This window comes from Engystomops pustulosus, chromosome 10 (assembly GCF_040894005.1).
Source record: "Engystomops pustulosus chromosome 10, aEngPut4.maternal, whole genome shotgun sequence".
Taxonomy (NCBI): domain Eukaryota; kingdom Metazoa; phylum Chordata; class Amphibia; order Anura; family Leptodactylidae; genus Engystomops; species Engystomops pustulosus.
This window is the reverse complement of record NC_092420.1, coordinates 75,700,175-75,718,890: the sequence shown is the minus strand read 5'-3', so window position 1 is coordinate 75,718,890 and position 18,716 is coordinate 75,700,175. Positions and strand designations below refer to the sequence as shown.

At 41.9% G+C, this 18,716-nt stretch overlaps 4 long non-coding RNA genes across 4 annotated transcripts; all 4 read right to left on the bottom strand.

Moving 5' to 3' along the window:
- Window positions 1-6,949: 6,949 nt before the first annotated feature.
- LOC140105170 (uncharacterized) lies at window positions 6,950-8,819 on the bottom strand. The gene is made up of 4 exons (XR_011850509.1): window positions 8,620-8,819; window positions 7,344-7,395; window positions 7,197-7,263; window positions 6,950-7,118 (listed from the first exon to the last, which is right to left on the bottom strand). It is a non-coding gene; the product is annotated as an uncharacterized lncRNA (long non-coding RNA).
- Window positions 8,820-10,413: 1,594 nt separating this feature from the next.
- On the bottom strand, window positions 10,414-12,329 carry LOC140104874 (uncharacterized). Its single transcript, XR_011850437.1, has 4 exons — window positions 12,130-12,329; window positions 10,842-10,893; window positions 10,695-10,761; window positions 10,414-10,616 (listed from the first exon to the last, which is right to left on the bottom strand). It is a non-coding gene; the product is annotated as an uncharacterized lncRNA (long non-coding RNA).
- A 1,594-nt stretch (window positions 12,330-13,923) lies between these two features.
- LOC140104924 (uncharacterized) lies at window positions 13,924-15,823 on the bottom strand. The gene is made up of 4 exons (XR_011850450.1): window positions 15,624-15,823; window positions 14,352-14,403; window positions 14,205-14,271; window positions 13,924-14,126 (listed from the first exon to the last, which is right to left on the bottom strand). It is a non-coding gene; the product is annotated as an uncharacterized lncRNA (long non-coding RNA).
- An 857-nt stretch (window positions 15,824-16,680) lies between these two features.
- LOC140104940 (uncharacterized) lies at window positions 16,681-18,440 on the bottom strand. Its single transcript, XR_011850458.1, has 4 exons — window positions 18,241-18,440; window positions 16,959-17,010; window positions 16,812-16,878; window positions 16,681-16,733 (listed from the first exon to the last, which is right to left on the bottom strand). It is a non-coding gene; the product is annotated as an uncharacterized lncRNA (long non-coding RNA).
- Window positions 18,441-18,716: the final 276 nt, after the last annotated feature.

Below are 18,716 nucleotides of genomic sequence, written 5' to 3'. Positions count from 1 at the left end.
TGGAGGGGATCCCCCAGTGCTGATCTCCTGCTGCACCCCTGTAATTCTGCACAATATCCCCCTCAGACACACTGGCAATACTGTGCAGAATTACATGGGGGACACTTGTCAGTACTATCTGCAACATTCTGTAACGTTCTCTTCTGTCTTGCTGTGAGCTCAGGATTCTGCAGAATGTTTTGTAAATAGAAGGTGATGAACTGTAAATAGAGTCTGCAGCTCCTGTCTGCAGAGTATCTAATGTATCTATTATATGTTCTAGTGTCTGGCTGAGCTTTGCTGCTAGAAATGAGCTGTTCTGCAAAGGGGCTCAGTGCTTTCTTCTCAGATAACGCCAGCTTCGGGCTGGAGTATATTTCCGCCCGTTTTTGCGCCTAAATGAAAAGTCGCAAGTCATGAATATCATTAGGCGCATCAAAACATCTGGATTGCTAGGATAAATGAGGGAAAGCTGGTTATTTTTGCTGCGCAGCTAGTTTGGCATTTAGTTGCAAAAATGGCACAAAAACAACAGAAAAAAATGATTGATACATGTGGCCCAAAGTGTGTTCTTAGATTTGCATAGAGAAGGGTTAAAAACATGAATATTAGTTGATATTATCCCTTCTCAAAATGTAGTACTAGTAACATATAAAGTGATTATTTCCATTATCTGTGAGGTGCAGCAGCTCCTGTGTGCAGCAAATGCTCCCGCAGCCTGATGGCTAAGAATTTGGAGATGGGGGAGACACTTCAGGGGGCTGTATCTCTGGTTCTGTGACACATAGAACCTCACTTCTTTTTTCCTATGAAAGAAGAGAGTCTCCTCTTTTATATGAATCTAAATTTGTGTTTCTAAAATGTAGGAAAACGGAGATATTTATATATAAAAATGGCACCTGATATTCTCACTTTAAACCTGAATATCTCTGGATCCATAGCACCTAGAAACACAATTCAAGATTCATTTGAAAGAAGAGATTCTCCCCTTTCTCCCTGGGGGCCCTGGGCAATTGCCACCTTTGCCTACCCATAGCGCCGGCCCTGCTTATCTCTGAGTGATAACAGATGAGGGGAAAACATAAAAACTAATAAGAAAAGTAGCCAAGTCGAATAACAAGAGTAACACAAAGTACCAAATCAATAGACAAAGGGATAACCAGGAATGCAAGTCAAGGAATCATAAGATACTAGAAAAAAGCAGACAGAATACATGCAAGCTTAGTCAAATGTGAACCATAACAAGCACTGAGTATAGATACCTGTCAGGCTTAGAGGTTGTGGATCCTCTGAACCACTGCGGACGATGGCACAAGCCACTACCTGGGACCGGAGTCTAAGTGGCACCCGGTTTTCACCAGAGCCCGCCGCAAAGCGGGTTGGACTTGCTGCGGCGTGGTACCACCAGGTCGTTCCACAGGCGTGACTTGTCCGCAGTGGCAGCCAAGGTCGAGGTACAGAATCGGCAGGCAATCTCGTAGTCGGGGTCAGGCAGGAGGTCAGGACGGGCAGCACAGGTTCGTAGTCAGAGTCGTAGCAACAGGTCAGGACAGGCGGCAAAGGAGCGTAGTCAGAAACGGAACTGGGGTCACAACAAGAAATCTCAAGAACAGCACAAGGCATCAAAATACAGCTTTCTCTAGGGCGCAAGGCACAAAGATCCGGCAAGGGTAACAGGAAGAGGCAGGGTTAAATAATTAAAGGGAAAAGGCCAGCGCCAATTAGTGGCGCGCTGGCCCTTTAAATTTACAGAACTTGCCGCGCGCGCGCCCTAGCTGTCGGGGACGCGCGCGCACAGCCGAAGGGGACGAGGAAGCTGCAGACGGAGCCGACGCCGGAGGGGCAGGAGCCGGGACCCGTGAGTAGCGCTTGCGGTGCGCTGGCGGGGGACCGACGGCACGGGTGAGCCCGCGATCCGTGACGGGGATCGCGGGACCACCCGTGACAGTACCCCCCCCCTTCGGCCTCCCCCTCTTTCTGGGCTGGAGGAATCTCTGCAGGAGATCCTGGTCCAGGATATTGTCCTCGGGCTCCCAGGATCTCTCCTCAGGCCCGAACCCCTTCCAGTCAACCAAGAAGAACCGCTTACCTCTTACAGTCTTAGCATCAAGGATCTCCTTTACCTCATAGATGTCAGAGGAGTCGGCCACTGGAGCAGGAGGAGACAGCTGTCGGGAGAAGCGGTTCAAGATGACAGGCTTGAGCAGGGATACATGGAAGGAGTTCGGGATGCGCATGGTAGGAGGAAGGCGCAGCTTATATGAGACTGGATTGATGCGATGCATCACCTCGAAGGGACCCAGGAAACGAGGACCGAGCTTGTAGCCAGGAATTTTAAGCCGGACGTATTTGGAGGACAGCCAAACCTTGTCACCAGGAGAGAAGACGGGGGAAGGTCTGCGTCTTTTATCGGCTTGAATCTTAGTTTGCGTCGAAGCCTGTAATAAGGAAAGGCGGGTCTGCTCCCAGATGGTTTTTAAGTCCTGTACCAACTCCTCAACAGCAGGAACATCAGAAGCCACGGGTAGAGGTAGAGGCGGGCGAGGATGGAGTCCATAGTTGACAAAAAATGGAGCGGAACCTGCTGATGCAGAGTCCAAGGAGTTATAGGAGAACTCCGCCCAAGGCAACAATTGGGACCAATCGTCCTGACGGGCAGAAACAAAGTGGCGTAGATAGCAGCCCAAAGTCTGGTTAACTCTCTCCACCTGCCCGTTCGACTGGGGATGATAGGCAGAAGAGAAGTCCAACTTCACCTGTAGTTGGTTACAGAGAGAACGCCAAAATTTCGAGACAAACTGTACTCCACGGTCAGAGACTATGTGTCGTGGAAGTCCATGGAGTCGGAAGATGTGGTGAAAGAACTGTTCGGCAAGACATGGAGCAGCTGGCAAACCTGGCAGAGGAATAAAATGGGCCATCTTAGAGAACCGGTCAGTCACCACCCAGATGACAGTATTGCCTGAAGAAGATGGTAGATCCGTGATGAAATCCATAGCAATATGAGTCCATGGACAGCTGGGTATTGGCAACGGCAGAAGAAGACCAGCAGGCTTAAGACGTGAAGGCTTATTCCGGGCACAGGAAGTACAGGCACCCACAAAATCCCGGACATCTCTGGCCAGGTCTGGCCACCAGTAGAATCGGGTAATGAGGGCGATAGAACGCTGCACCCCAGGATGCCCAGCCACACGGGAGCAATGTCCCCAAGACAGAATTCTCCTCCGTAGCGCAGGTCGTACGTATGTCTTGCCAGGAGGTAATAGACGAAGATCCACTGGCGCGGCCAGTACAAGACGGTCAGGAGAGATAACATGACGAGGAACCGGTTCTTCCCCAACGACATCCGAAGCACGAGAAAGGGCGTCTGCCTTGATGTTCTTCTCGGCCGGACGAAAATGAATGAGAAAATCGAACCGGGTGAAGAAGAGTGACCAACGAGCTTGGCGTGGGTTGAGTCGCTGAGCAGTCTGGAGATAGAGGAGGTTTTTGTGGTCTGTATAGATGTTGACCGGAAACCGAGCTCCCTCCAGGAGATAACGCCACTCTTCTAGGGCAAGCTTGATCGCCAATAATTCTCGATCTCCTATCCCGTAATTCCTCTCCGCGGAGGAAAAAGACTTGGAGAAGAATCCACAGGTGACTGTGCGGCCTTTGGGACCCTTCTGCGTGAGCACTGCTCCGGCCCCTACAGAGGAGGCATCCACTTCCAGATGAAAAGGCTTTTCAACGTCGGGACGCACCAGGACTGGAGCCGAGGCAAACAAAGATTTTAGGTTCTTAAAGGCCTCCTCAGCTGCCGAAGGCCAGAGTCGGGGATTGGCACCCTTCTTGGTAAGTGCCACAATTGGAGACACCAGAGAGGAAAAACGTGGAATGAACTGGCGGTAATAATTCGCAAAGCCCAGAAATCGCTGTATAGCGCGCAGTCCCACTGGGCGAGGCCACTGAAGAACCGCCGACAGCTTGGCAGGATCCATACGAAGGCCTTTGTCCGAGATGACATAGCCGAGAAATGGAATACTCTGCTGATGGAACAGACACTTTTCCAGCTTGGCATAGAGACGATTGGTCCTTAATCGACTGAGTACTTGTCGTACTTGGACTTGGTGGGTCTCAAGGTCCGGAGAAAACACGAGGATATCGTCCAGATAGACCACCACACAGACATAAAGCAAGTCTCTAAAGATGTCATTCACGAACTCCTGAAAGACGGCTGGTGCATTACAGAGTCCGAACGGCATCACCAGATATTCGAAGTGTCCATCACGGGTATTAAAAGCGGTCTTCCATTCATCCCCTTGGCGGATACGAATGAGGTTGTAAGCCCCACGAAGATCCAACTTGGAGAAGATCTTGGCTCCACGAAGGCGGTCAAACAACTCAGTGACCAATGGCAACGGATAACGGTTCTTAACCGTGATTTTGTTAAGACCGCGATAGTCTATGCATGGTCGGAGTGACCCGTCCTTTTTGGTCACAAAGAAAAAACCTGCACCAGCCGGGGAGGAAGACTTGCGTATAAATCCCCTCTGCAGATTTTCTCGGATATAGTCCGACATGGCTGAGGTTTCTGGTACAGAAAGCGGATACACACGACCCCGTGGGGGAGAAGTGCCCGGCAACAGATCCACAGGACAATCGTAGGGGCGGTGAGGTGGCAACGTCTCAGCTTGCTTCTTTGAGAAGACATCACGAAAGTCCTTATAACATGCCGGAAGACCCTCCAGGGCCTTAAGGGACACAGAAGAGACCAGAACTGGCACAGGACGAGGCAAATCCACACAACGAGATTGGCAGTCGGGTCCCCACCGAAGGATCTCCCCCGTCTTCCAGTCAAGAACGGGTGCGTGGCACTGCAACCAAGGTAGACCCAACAGGATGGAGGATGTGGAACGTGGAAGCACATAAAAGGACAGGTTCTCCTTGTGCAGCACACCGACTTGCATAGACAGTGGCTTGGTGCGGTAGTGGACCGGGTCAGAAAGGATTTGTCCACTGACGGAGGAGATGACCAACGGCCTTTCAAGACGGACCACAGGAAGGTGATGCCGGGAGACCAAGGCGGCATCCACGAAGTTCCCCGCGGAGCCTGAGTCCAAGAAGGCAGAGACCTGGATCTGGGTGCCGGTACCCACGCTGAGAAGCACCGGTATCATCAAACGTGGAGAAGCTTTGCTCACACCTAGGGACGCTTCTCCCAAGAACCCTAGGTGCTGGCGTTTCCCGAAGGTTGGGGACGGATTGGGCAAGACCCCAGGAAGTGTCCAGGACTGGCACAGTAGAAGCAGAGGTTTCCCTGACGCCTTCTGATACGCTCCTGGGGAGAGAGTCTGAGCCTGTCCACCTCCATAGGCTCCTCCACGGGTGGTACATCTGGGGGCTGGAGCGGTCTTTGAAAAGCTGGAGCCAGGCGAGGCAATCGTCGTGGGCGAACTTGCGGTTGCTCAAGGCGTAATTCCTCAGCACGTTCTCTAAATCGCACATCAATCCGGGTGGCTAAGGTGATAAGACCACCCAGGGTAGACGGCAGATCCCGAGCGGCCAGAGCGTCTTTAATATGAGGGGCAAGTCCCTTCTTAAAGGTTGCGGACAGGGCCGCATCGTTCCAGGAGAGTTCCGTGGCCAAGGTACGGAACTGGACCGCATACTCTCCCACGGATGAGCCCCCCTGGCGGAGATTCAACAGCGCAGTCTCGGCAGAAGAGGCCCGTGCAGGTTCCTCAAAAACGGACCGGAACTCCGCCAGAAATGCAGTGAGATTGTCTGTGACCGGGTCGTCTCTGTCCCAGAGAGGAGTAGCCCAGGCCAGGGCCTTACCAGAGAGAAGGCTGACGATGAAGGCCACCTTGGAACGCTCCGTGGAGAATTGAGACGGCATCAACTCAAAATGCAGGGAGCACTGGGTTATGAAGCCCCTGCAAGACTTGGGATCACCATCATACTTCCCGGGCATAGACAGCCGTAGCCTCGGTTCAGCGGCGGGAGGAGAAGCCGGGATAGCGGGAGCCACTGGAGCGGCCTCAGGAACCTGTTGTTGCTGCTGGGTGGCCAGCAGCTGCTGCAGCATGGCGGTAACCTGTTCCAGCTGTTGGCGTTGAGCGACAATCTCTCGGGATTGTTGACCCACGATGGCAGCCAGAGTCGGCCGAGTAGGAAGCGGCACCTCAGCGGGATCCATGGCCGGATCTTACTGTCAGGCTTAGAGGTTGTGGATCCTCTGAACCACTGCGGACGATGGCACAAGCCACTACCTGGGACCGGAGTCTAAGTGGCACCCGGTTTTCACCAGAGCCCGCCGCAAAGCGGGTTGGACTTGCTGCGGCGTGGTACCACCAGGTCGTTCCACAGGCGTGACTTGTCCGCAGTGGCAGCCAAGGTCGAGGTACAGAATCGGCAGGCAATCTCGTAGTCGGGGTCAGGCAGGAGGTCAGGACGGGCAGCACAGGTTCGTAGTCAGAGTCGTAGCAACAGGTCAGGACAGGCGGCAAAGGAGCGTAGTCAGAAACGGAACTGGGGTCACAACAGGAAATCTCAAGAACAGCACAAGGCATCAAAATACAGCTTTCTCTAGGGCGCAAGGCACAAAGATCCGGCAAGGGTAACAGGAAGAGGCAGGGTTAAATAATTAAAGGGAAAAGGCCAGCGCCAATTAGTGGCGCGCTGGCCCTTTAAATTTACAGAACTTGCCGCGCGCGCGCCCTAGCTGTCGGGGACGCGCGCGCACAGCCGAAGGGGACGAGGAAGCTGCAGACGGAGCCGACGCCGGAGGGGCAGGAGCCGGGACCCGTGAGTAGCGCTTGCGGTGCGCTGGCGGGGGACCGACGGCACGGGTGAGCCCGCGATCCGTGACGGGGATCGCGGGACCACCCGTGACAATACCAGATAGACAGAAACTTTATGTAATGTAAATTACCTGGAATATTTTGTGTTATCATGTTTGTGGGTTTTGGAATAATTGGATCTGTAGAGTTAGAAAATTTAAATGACCCGGGCCATGCTCCATAATGTTTTGTTGTGATTCCGTTCCTTGTGGATCCACTATAACTGGCTTGACCTGGTGTCTTCCATATTGTGACTTCTCCTCCCTCATTGGGTATTATTCCAGCATGGATAGCGGCTCGGCAAATAGAGGAATCCTTTTAGAAAATATAGCTAAAGTAATAATGAAGTGTAACATTAAGAAATTACTTAAATAGTCATTGGTGTGATCTTACATCAGTATAAAGATCAGTTCCCCATAGAGATCCTCCATCAGCGAGGCATTCAGCTGGGCATAAAATACTAGGAAATACAATAACAAAAAATTTACAACATGGTTATAAAAACTTTTGAAGATAAAAATAGGATAAAAGACATCTTACTTTTCAGAGGATTCTGTTATCTCGCTGGCTGTAGTTGTACAGGTTACAGTCACTGCAATGAATTTACAATATGGAGGGATTGTTGTAATAACAGACTCGGAATTTCTACTTACAAGTATTTCTAAGTATTGCAGAGTTTGATTCCAACAGAATGCAGCCAGATTGGGCATTGACATAATGGGAAAGACCTGTAAGGGCTTAAATGTTTTCTGTCTTAAAATCCCTGAAATGCCCAATGACACTCCCATGCTAACCGCCTGCACATGAGCCACCAATGTCTATGCTTTTTTTTAGCGTTGCCTTCTGAAAGTTTGCACTGTTACATTTTTCGAACAATGTTGCTGGCTGAGGACTTTTTGTGGATGAAGATGAATTTTCAAATTGCATCATTTTATGGTACGCTTCACTTGTTTTGTATGTTTTATTGCTTTACTTCACACAATTCACTGTATGAAATAATTAAGGTCTTGCTTTGATACAATATATACCTGCAGGGTTTATGCTGGGCAGCACTGTGCCTACGCAATCACCCAACTTAACTGTATGTACAGGTGCCTAAAGTAGTTGAGCACATTTTATATTTTAAAACTTTATTTATATGTATAGATGTCAAAGGTGACTGAACTGCTTATATATGGAAGCTTATTGCAATCTCGTGTGAAAACGATGTCCTCTTTAAAAAGAATGTTCCTATTAACAATACAGCTCACACAAATTATATATATATATAATTATATATATAAATATATAAATGATATATATATATATATATATATATATATAAAGAGAGAGAGAGAAGAGAGAGAGAGAGAGCACTTCAACAGCCATTGTTATAACAATTCCTTAAAATGTTTTTCAATGGCCACTAACTTTATAAGAACATTTCCATCAAATCAGCAATCCAAGTGACTAGATTTTTAAAAACTATAACTTATCAGATATAAGCGCTTCTTTCCCCCATCACTTTTGCCCTTTTTGTTTTCCCTTTGTACTTCCTACTCTGCATTTCTTTCAGAAAATGTTCCTGAATTCCATCTTGCTAGAAACAAGACGGAGAACAGGTCACTGGATTGTTAGATGACATAGAAGCTCTAGGGAAGAAGGAGCAGCGCAGAACAAAAGTAACTTCTCCTTCCAGCCACTAATAGTGCCCTGCAAATTCACAGATATAAGCTGTGGAGATAAGAACTGACAGAAAATTAAAATTTGTTTTATAATCTTTGGAAACATTTGCTTTTCAAATTTTTCCATTTAAGAAGAATGTAAATTAGAATACCTGGAGGCTTCTGTGTAACCACTTTTGTTGGTTGTGGAGTTACTGGACTTGAAGAGTTAACAAATATGAAAGAGCCAGTCCATGCTCCATAGTTATTGGTTGTGATCCCGTTCTTTGCGGATCCACTATAACTGACGTGACCAGGTGTCTTCCATACCGTGACTTCTCCTCCCTCATTGGGTATTAGTCCAGCATGGATAGCAGCTCGGCAAATAGAGGAATCCTAAGAGAAATTATAGATACATTTATAATGCTTAACTTATTACCAATTGTAATTTTGAATAATGGTTTTGGTTTGATCTTACATCAGTATAAACATCAGTTCCCCACACAGATGTTCCATCAGCGAGGCATTCAGCTGGGCATAAAACACTAAGGAATGCAAAAAAATAATTTAAAAATGGTAATAAAAAATTGAAGATAAAGGTAAAACTAGACAATATATAAATCTTCTTACTTAGCAGAGGATCCTGTTATGTCCTTGGCTGTGGTTGTACAGGTTGCAGTCACTGCAATGAATTATCAATTGTATGAGACAAAATGTGTTTTTTTGTTGTAAAAACAGGCACAAAGCTTCACTTTAATTTTTACAATGAAATTGATTTGGGAGGTTGACAGTAACTGGGCAACAGTCCTTGCTTATCTCTGAGTGATAACAGATGAGGGGAAAACATAAAAACTAATAAGAAAAGTAGCCAAGTCGAATAACAAGAGTAACACAAAGTACCAAATCAATAGACAAAGGGATAACCAGGAATGCAAGTCAAGGAATCATAAGATACTAGAAAAAAGCAGACAGAATACATGCAAGCTTAGTCAAATGTGAACCATAACAAGCACTGAGTATAGATACCAGATAGATAGAAACTTTATGTAATGTAAATTACCTGGAATATTTTGTGTTATCATGTTTGTGGGTTTTGGAGTAATTGGATCTGTAGAGTTAGAAAATTTAAATGACCCGGGCCATGCTCCATAATGTTTTGTTGTGATCCCGTTCCTTGTGGATCCACTATAACTGACGTGACCAGGTGTCTTCCATACCGTGACTTCTCCTCCCTCATTGGGTATTAGTCCAGCATGGATAGCAGCTCGGCAAATAGAGGAATCCTAAGAGAAATTATAGATACATTTATAATGCTTAACTTATTACCAATTGTAATTTTGAATAATGGTTTTGGTTTGATCTTACATCAGTATAAACATCAGTTCCCCACACAGATGTTCCATCAGCGAGGCATTCAGCTGGGCATAAAACACTAAGGAATGCAAAAAAATAATTTAAAAATGGTAATAAAAAATTGAAGATAAAGGTAAAACTAGACAATATATAAATCTTCTTACTTAGCAGAGGATCCTGTTATGTCCTTGGCTGTGGTTGTACAGGTTGCAGTCACTGCAATGAATTATCAATTGTATGAGACAAAATGTGTTTTTTTGTTGTAAAAACAGGCACAAAGCTTCACTTTAATTTTTACAATGAAATTGATTTGGGAGGTTGACAGTAACTGGGCAACAGTCCTTGCTTATCTCTGAGTGATAACAGATGAGGGGAAAACATAAAAACTAATAAGAAAAGTAGCCAAGTCGAATAACAAGAGTAACACAAAGTACCAAATCAATAGACAAAGGGATAACCAGGAATGCAAGTCAAGGAATCATAAGATACTAGAAAAAAGCAGACAGAATACATGCAAGCTTAGTCAAATGTGAACCATAACAAGCACTGAGTATAGATACCAGATAGACAGAAACTTTATGTAATGTAAATTACCTGGAATATTTTGTGTTATCATGTTTGTGGGTTTTGGAGTAATTGGATCTGTAGAGTTAGAAAATTTAAATGACCCGGGCCATGCTCCATAATGTTTTGTTGTGATTCCGTTCCTTGTGGATCCACTATAACTGGCTTGACCTGGTGTCTTCCATATTGTGACTTCTCCTCCCTCATTGGGTATTATTCCAGCATGGATAGCGGCTCGGCAAATAGAGGAATCCTTTTAGAAAATATAGCTAAAGTAATAATGAAGTGTAACATTAAGAAATTACTTAAATAGTCATTGGTGTGATCTTACATCAGTATAAAGATCAGTTCCCCATAGAGATCCTCCATCAGCGAGGCATTCAGCTGGGCATAAAATACTAGGAAATACAATAACAAAAAATTTACAACATGGTTATAAAAACTTTTGAAGATAAAAATAGGATAAAAGACATCTTACTTTTCAGAGGATTCTGTTATCTCGCTGGCTGTAGTTGTACAGGTTACAGTCACTGCAATGAATTTACAATATGGAGGGATTGTTGTAATAACAGACTCGGAATTTCTACTTACAAGTATTTCTAAGTATTGCAGAGTTTGATTCCAACAGAATGCAGCCAGATTGGGCATTGACATAATGGGAAAGACCTGTAAGGGCTTAAATGTTTTCTGTCTTAAAATCCCTGAAATGCCCAATGGCACTCCCATGCTAACCGCCTGCACATGAGCCACCAATGTCTATGCTTTTTTTTAGCGTTGCCTTCTGAAAGTTTGCACTGTTACATTTTTCGAACAATGTTGCTGGCTGAGGACTTTTTGTGGATGAAGATGAATTTTCAAATTGCATCATTTTATGGTACGCTTCACTTGTTTTGTATGTTTTATTGCTTTACTTCACACAATTCACTGTATGAAATAATTAAGGTCTTGCTTTGATACAATATATACCTGCAGGGTTTATGCTGGGCAGCACTGTGCCTACGCAATCACCCAACTTAACTGTATGTACAGGTGCCTAAAGTAGTTGAGCACATTTTATATTTTAAAACTTTATTTATATGTATAGATGTCAAAGGTGACTGAACTGCTTATATATGGAAGCTTATTGCAATCTCGTGTGAAAACGATGTCCTCTTTAAAAAGAATGTTCCTATTAACAATACAGCTCACACAAATTATATATATATATAATTATATATATAAATATATAAATGATATATATATATATATATATATATATATATATATATATATAAAGAGAGAGAGAGAAGAGAGAGAGAGAGAGCACTTCAACAGCCATTGTTATAACAATTCCTTAAAATGTTTTTCAATGGCCACTAACTTTATAAGAACATTTCCATCAAATCAGCAATCCAAGTGACTAGATTTTTAAAAACTATAACTTATCAGATATAAGCGCTTCTTTCCCCCATCACTTTTGCCCTTTTTGTTTTCCCTTTGTACTTCCTACTCTGCATTTCTTTCAGAAAATGTTCCTGAATTCCATCTTGCTAGAAACAAGACGGAGAACAGGTCACTGGATTGTTAGATGACATAGAAGCTCTAGGGAAGAAGGAGCAGCGCAGAACAAAAGTAACTTCTCCTTCCAGCCACTAATAGTGCCCTGCAAATTCACAGATATAAGCTGTGGAGATAAGAACTGACAGAAAATTAAAATTTGTTTTATAATCTTTGGAAACATTTGCTTTTCAAATTTTTCCATTTAAGAAGAATGTAAATTAGAATACCTGGAGGCTTCTGTGTAACCACTTTTGTTGGTTGTGGAGTTACTGGACTTGAAGAGTTAACAAATATGAAAGAGCCAGTCCATGCTCCATAGTTATTGGTTGTGATCCCGTTCTTTGCGGATCCACTATAACTGACGTGACCAGGTGTCTTCCATACCGTGACTTCTCCTCCCTCATTGGGTATTAGTCCAGCATGGATAGCAGCTCGGCAAATAGAGGAATCCTAAGAGAAATTATAGATACATTTATAATGCTTAACTTATTACCAATTGTAATTTTGAATAATGGTTTTGGTTTGATCTTACATCAGTATAAACATCAGTTCCCCACACAGATGTTCCATCAGCGAGGCATTCAGCTGGGCATAAAACACTAAGGAATGCAAAAAAATAATTTAAAAATGGTAATAAAAAATTGAAGATAAAGGTAAAACTAGACAATATATAAATCTTCTTACTTAGCAGAGGATCCTGTTATGTCCTTGGCTGTGGTTGTACAGGTTGCAGTCACTGCAATGAATTATCAATTGTATGAGACAAAATGTGTTTTTTTGTTGTAAAAACAGGCACAAAGCTTCACTTTAATTTTTACAATGAAATTGATTTGGGAGGTTGACAGTAACTGGGCAACAGTCCTTGCTTATCTCTGAGTGATAACAGATGAGGGGAAAACATAAAAACTAATAAGAAAAGTAGCCAAGTCGAATAACAAGAGTAACACAAAGTACCAAATCAATAGACAAAGGGATAACCAGGAATGCAAGTCAAGGAATCATAAGATACTAGAAAAAAGCAGACAGAATACATGCAAGCTTAGTCAAATGTGAACCATAACAAGCACTGAGTATAGATACCAGATAGACAGAAACTTTATGTAATGTAAATTACCTGGAATATTTTGTGTTATCATGTTTGTGGGTTTTGGAGTAATTGGATCTGTAGAGTTAGAAAATTTAAATGACCCGGGCCATGCTCCATAATGTTTTGTTGTGATCCCGTTCCTTGTGGATCCACTATAACTGACGTGACCAGGTGTCTTCCATACCGTGACTTCTCCTCCCTCATTGGGTATTAGTCCAGCATGGATAGCAGCTCGGCAAATAGAGGAATCCTAAGAGAAATTATAGATACATTTATAATGCTTAACTTATTACCAATTGTAATTTTGAATAATGGTTTTGGTTTGATCTTACATCAGTATAAACATCAGTTCCCCACACAGATGTTCCATCAGCGAGGCATTCAGCTGGGCATAAAACACTAAGGAATGCAAAAAAATAATTTAAAAATGGTAATAAAAAATTGAAGATAAAGGTAAAACTAGACAATATATAAATCTTCTTACTTAGCAGAGGATCCTGTTATGTCCTTGGCTGTGGTTGTACAGGTTGCAGTCACTGCAATGAATTATCAATTGTATGAGACAAAATGTGTTTTTTTGTTGTAAAAACAGGCACAAAGCTTCACTTTAATTTTTACAATGAAATTGATTTGGGAGGTTGACAGTAACTGGGCAACAGTCCTTGCTTATCTCTGAGTGATAACAGATGAGGGGAAAACATAAAAACTAATAAGAAAAGTAGCCAAGTCGAATAACAAGAGTAACACAAAGTACCAAATCAATAGACAAAGGGATAACCAGGAATGCAAGTCAAGGAATCATAAGATACTAGAAAAAAGCAGACAGAATACATGCAAGCTTAGTCAAATGTGAACCATAACAAGCACTGAGTATAGATACCAGATAGACAGAAACTTTATGTAATGTAAATTACCTGGAATATTTTGTGTTATCATGTTTGTGGGTTTTGGAGTAATTGGATCTGTAGAGTTAGAAAATTTAAATGACCCGGGCCATGCTCCATAATGTTTTGTTGTGATTCCGTTCCTTGTGGATCCACTATAACTGGCTTGACCTGGTGTCTTCCATATTGTGACTTCTCCTCCCTCATTGGGTATTATTCCAGCATGGATAGCGGCTCGGCAAATAGAGGAATCCTTTTAGAAAATATAGCTAAAGTAATAATGAAGTGTAACATTAAGAAATTACTTAAATAGTCATTGGTGTGATCTTACATCAGTATAAAGATCAGTTCCCCATAGAGATCCTCCATCAGCGAGGCATTCAGCTGGGCATAAAATACTAGGAAATACAATAACAAAAAATTTACAACATGGTTATAAAAACTTTTGAAGATAAAAATAGGATAAAAGACATCTTACTTTTCAGAGGATTCTGTTATCTCGCTGGCTGTAGTTGTACAGGTTACAGTCACTGCAATGAATTTACAATATGGAGGGATTGTTGTAATAACAGACTCGGAATTTCTACTTACAAGTATTTCTAAGTATTGCAGAGTTTGATTCCAACAGAATGCAGCCAGATTGGGCATTGACATAATGGGAAAGACCTGTAAGGGCTTAAATGTTTTCTGTCTTAAAATCCCTGAAATGCCCAATGGCACTCCCATGCTAACCGCCTGCACATGAGCCACCAATGTCTATGCTTTTTTTTAGCGTTGCCTTCTGAAAGTTTGCACTGTTACATTTTTCGAACAATGTTGCTGGCTGAGGACTTTTTGTGGATGAAGATGAATTTTCAAATTGCATCATTTTATGGTACGCTTCACTTGTTTTGTATGTTTTATTGCTTTACTTCACACAATTCACTGTATGAAATAATGAAGGTCTTGCTTTGATACAATATATACCTGCAGGGTTTATGCTGGGCAGCACTGTGCCTACGCAATCACCCAACTTAACTGTATGTACAGGTGCCTAAAGTAGTTGAGCACATTTTATATTTTAAAACTTTATTTATATGTATAGATGTCAAAGGTGACTGAACTGCTTATATATGGAAGCTTATTGCAATCTCGTGTGAAAACGATGTCCTCTTTAAAAAGAATGTTCCTATTAACAATACAGCTCACACAAATTATATATATATATAATTATATATATAAATATATAAATGATATATATATATATATATATATATAAAGAGAGAGAGAGAAGAGAGAGAGAGAGAGCACTTCAACAGCCATTGTTATAACAATTCCTTAAAATGTTTTTCAATGGCCACTAACTTTATAAGAACATTTCCATCAAATCAGCAATCCAAGTGACTAGATTTTTAAAAACTATAACTTATCAGATATAAGCGCTTCTTTCCCCCATCACTTTTGCCCTTTTTGTTTTCCCTTTGTACTTCCTACTCTGCATTTCTTTCAGAAAATGTTCCTGAATTCCATCTTGCTAGAAACAAGACGGAGAACAGGTCACTGGATTGTTAGATGACATAGAAGCTCTAGGGAAGAAGGAGCAGCGCAGAACAAAAGTAACTTCTCCTTCCAGCCACTAATAGTGCCCTGCAAATTCACAGATATAAGCTGTGGAGATAAGAACTGACAGAAAATTAAAATTTGTTTTATAATCTTTGGAAACATTTGCTTTTCAAATTTTTCCATTTAAGAAGAATGTAAATTAGAATACCTGGAGGCTTCTGTGTAACCACTTTTGTTGGTTGTGGAGTTACTGGACTTGAAGAGTTAACAAATATGAAAGAGCCAGTCCATGCTCCATAGTTATTGGTTGTGATCCCGTTCTTTGCGGATCCACTATAACTGACGTGACCAGGTGTCTTCCATACCGTGACTTCTCCTCCCTCATTGGGTATTAGTCCAGCATGGATAGCAGCTCGGCAAATAGAGGAATCCTAAGAGAAATTATAGATACATTTATAATGCTTAACTTATTACCAATTGTAATTTTGAATAATGGTTTTGGTTTGATCTTACATCAGTATAAACATCAGTTCCCCACACAGATGTTCCATCAGCGAGGCATTCAGCTGGGCATAAAACACTAAGGAATGCAAAAAAATAATTTAAAAATGGTAATAAAAAATTGAAGATAAAGGTAAAACTAGACAATATATAAATCTTCTTACTTAGCAGAGGATCCTGTTATGTCCTTGGCTGTGGTTGTACAGGTTGCAGTCACTGCAATGAATTATCAATTGTATGAGACAAAATGTGTTTTTTTGTTGTAAAAACAGGCACAAAGCTTCACTTTAATTTTTACAATGAAATTGATTTGGGAGGTTGACAGTAACTGGGCAACAGTCCTTGCTTATCTCTGAGTGATAACAGATGAGGGGAAAACATAAAAACTAATAAGAAAAGTAGCCAAGTCGAATAACAAGAGTAACACAAAGTACCAAATCAATAGACAAAGGGATAACCAGGAATGCAAGTCAAGGAATCATAAGATACTAGAAAAAAGCAGACAGAATACATGCAAGCTTAGTCAAATGTGAACCATAACAAGCACTGAGTATAGATACCAGATAGACAGAAACTTTATGTAATGTAAATTACCTGGAATATTTTGTGTTATCATGTTTGTGGGTTTTGGAGTAATTGGATCTGTAGAGTTAGAAAATTTAAATGACCCGGGCCATGCTCCATAATGTTTTGTTGTGATTCCGTTCCTTGTGGATCCACTATAACTGGATTGACCTGGTGTCTTCCATATTGTGACTTCTCCTCCCTCATTGAGTATTATTCCAGCATGGATAGCGGCTCGGCAAATAGAGGAATCCTTTTAGAAAATATAGCTAAAGTAATAATGAAGTGTAACATTAAGAAATTACTTAAATAGTCATTGGTGTGATCTTACATCAGTATAAAGATCAGTTCCCCATAGAGATCCTCCATCAGCGAGGCATTCAGCTGGGCATAAAATACTAGGAAATACAATAACAAAAAATTTACAACATGGTTATAAAAACTTTTGAAGATAAAAATAGGATAAAAGACATCTTACTTTTCAGAGGATTCTGTTATCTCGCTGGCTGTAGTTGTACAGGTTACAGTCACTGCAATGAATTTACAATATGGAGGGATTGTTGTAATAACAGACTCGGAATTTCTACTTACAAGTATTTCTAAGTATTGCAGAGTTTGATTCCAACAGAATGCAGCCAGATTGGGCATTGACATAATGGGAAAGACCTGTAAGGGCTTAAATGTTTTCTGTCTTAAAATCCCTGAAATGCCCAATGGCACTCCCATGCTAACCGCCTGCACATGAGCCACCAATGTCTATGCTTTTTTTTAGCGTTGCCTTCTGAAAGTTTGCACTGTTACATTTTTCGAACAATGTTGCTGGCTGAGGACTTTTTGTGGATGAAGATGAATTTTCAAATTGCATCATTTTATGGTACGCTTCACTTGTTTTGTATGTTTTATTGCTTTACTTCACACAATTCACTGTATGAAATAATTAAGGTCTTGCTTTGATACAATATATACCTGCAGGGTTTATGCTGGGCAGCACTGTGCCTACGCAATCACCCAACTTAACTGTATGTACAGGTGCCTAAAGTAGTTGAGCACATTTTATATTTTAAAACTTTATTTATATGTATAGATGTCAAAGGTGACTGAACTGCTTATATATGGAAGCTTATTGCAATCTCGTGTGAAAACGATGTCCTCTTTAAAAAGAATGTTCCTATTAACAATACAGCTCACACAAATTATATATATATATAATTATATATATAAATATATAAATGATATATATATATATATATATATATATATATATATAAAGAGAGAGAGAGAAGAGAGAGAGAGAGAGCACTTCAACAGCCATTGTTATAACAATTCCTTAAAATGTTTTTCAATGGCCACTAACTTTATAAGAACATTTCCATCAAATCAGCAATCCAAGTGACTAGATTTTTAAAAACTATAACTTATCAGATATAAGCGCTTCTTTCCCCCATCACTTTTGCCCTTTTTGTTTTCCCTTTGTACTTCCTACTCTGCATTTCTTTCAGAAAATGTTCCTGAATTCCATCTTGCTAGAAACAAGACGGAGAACAGGTCACTGGATTGTTAGATGACATAGAAGCTCTAGGGAAGAAGGAGCAGCGCAGAACAAAAGTAACTTCTCCTTCCAGCCACTAATAGTGCCCTGCAAATTCACAGATATAAGCTGTGGAGATAAGAACTGACAGAAAATTAAAATTTGTTTTATAATCTTTGGAAACATTTGCTTTTCAAATTTTTCCATTTAAGAAGAATGTAAATTAGAATACCTGGAGGCTTCTGTGTAACCACTTTTGTTGGTTGTGGAGTTACTGGACTTGAAGAGTTAACAAATATGAAAGAGCCAGTCCATGCTCCATAGTTATTGGTTGTGATCCCGTTCTTTGCGGATCCACTATAACTGACGTGACCAGGTGTCTTCCATACCGTGACTTCTCCTCCCTCATTGGGTATTAGTCCAGCATGGATAGCAGCTCGGCAAATAGAGGAATCCTAAGAGAAATTATAGATACATTTATAATGCTTAACTTATTACCAATTGTAATTTTGAATAATGGTTTTGGTTTGATCTTACATCAGTATAAACATCAGTTCCCCACACAGATGTTCCATCAGCGAGGCATTCAGCTGGGCATAAAACACTAAGGAATGCAAAAAAATAATTTAAAAATGGTAATAAAAAATTGAAGATAAAGGTAAAACTAGACAATATATAAATCTTCTTACTTAGCAGAGGATCCTGTTA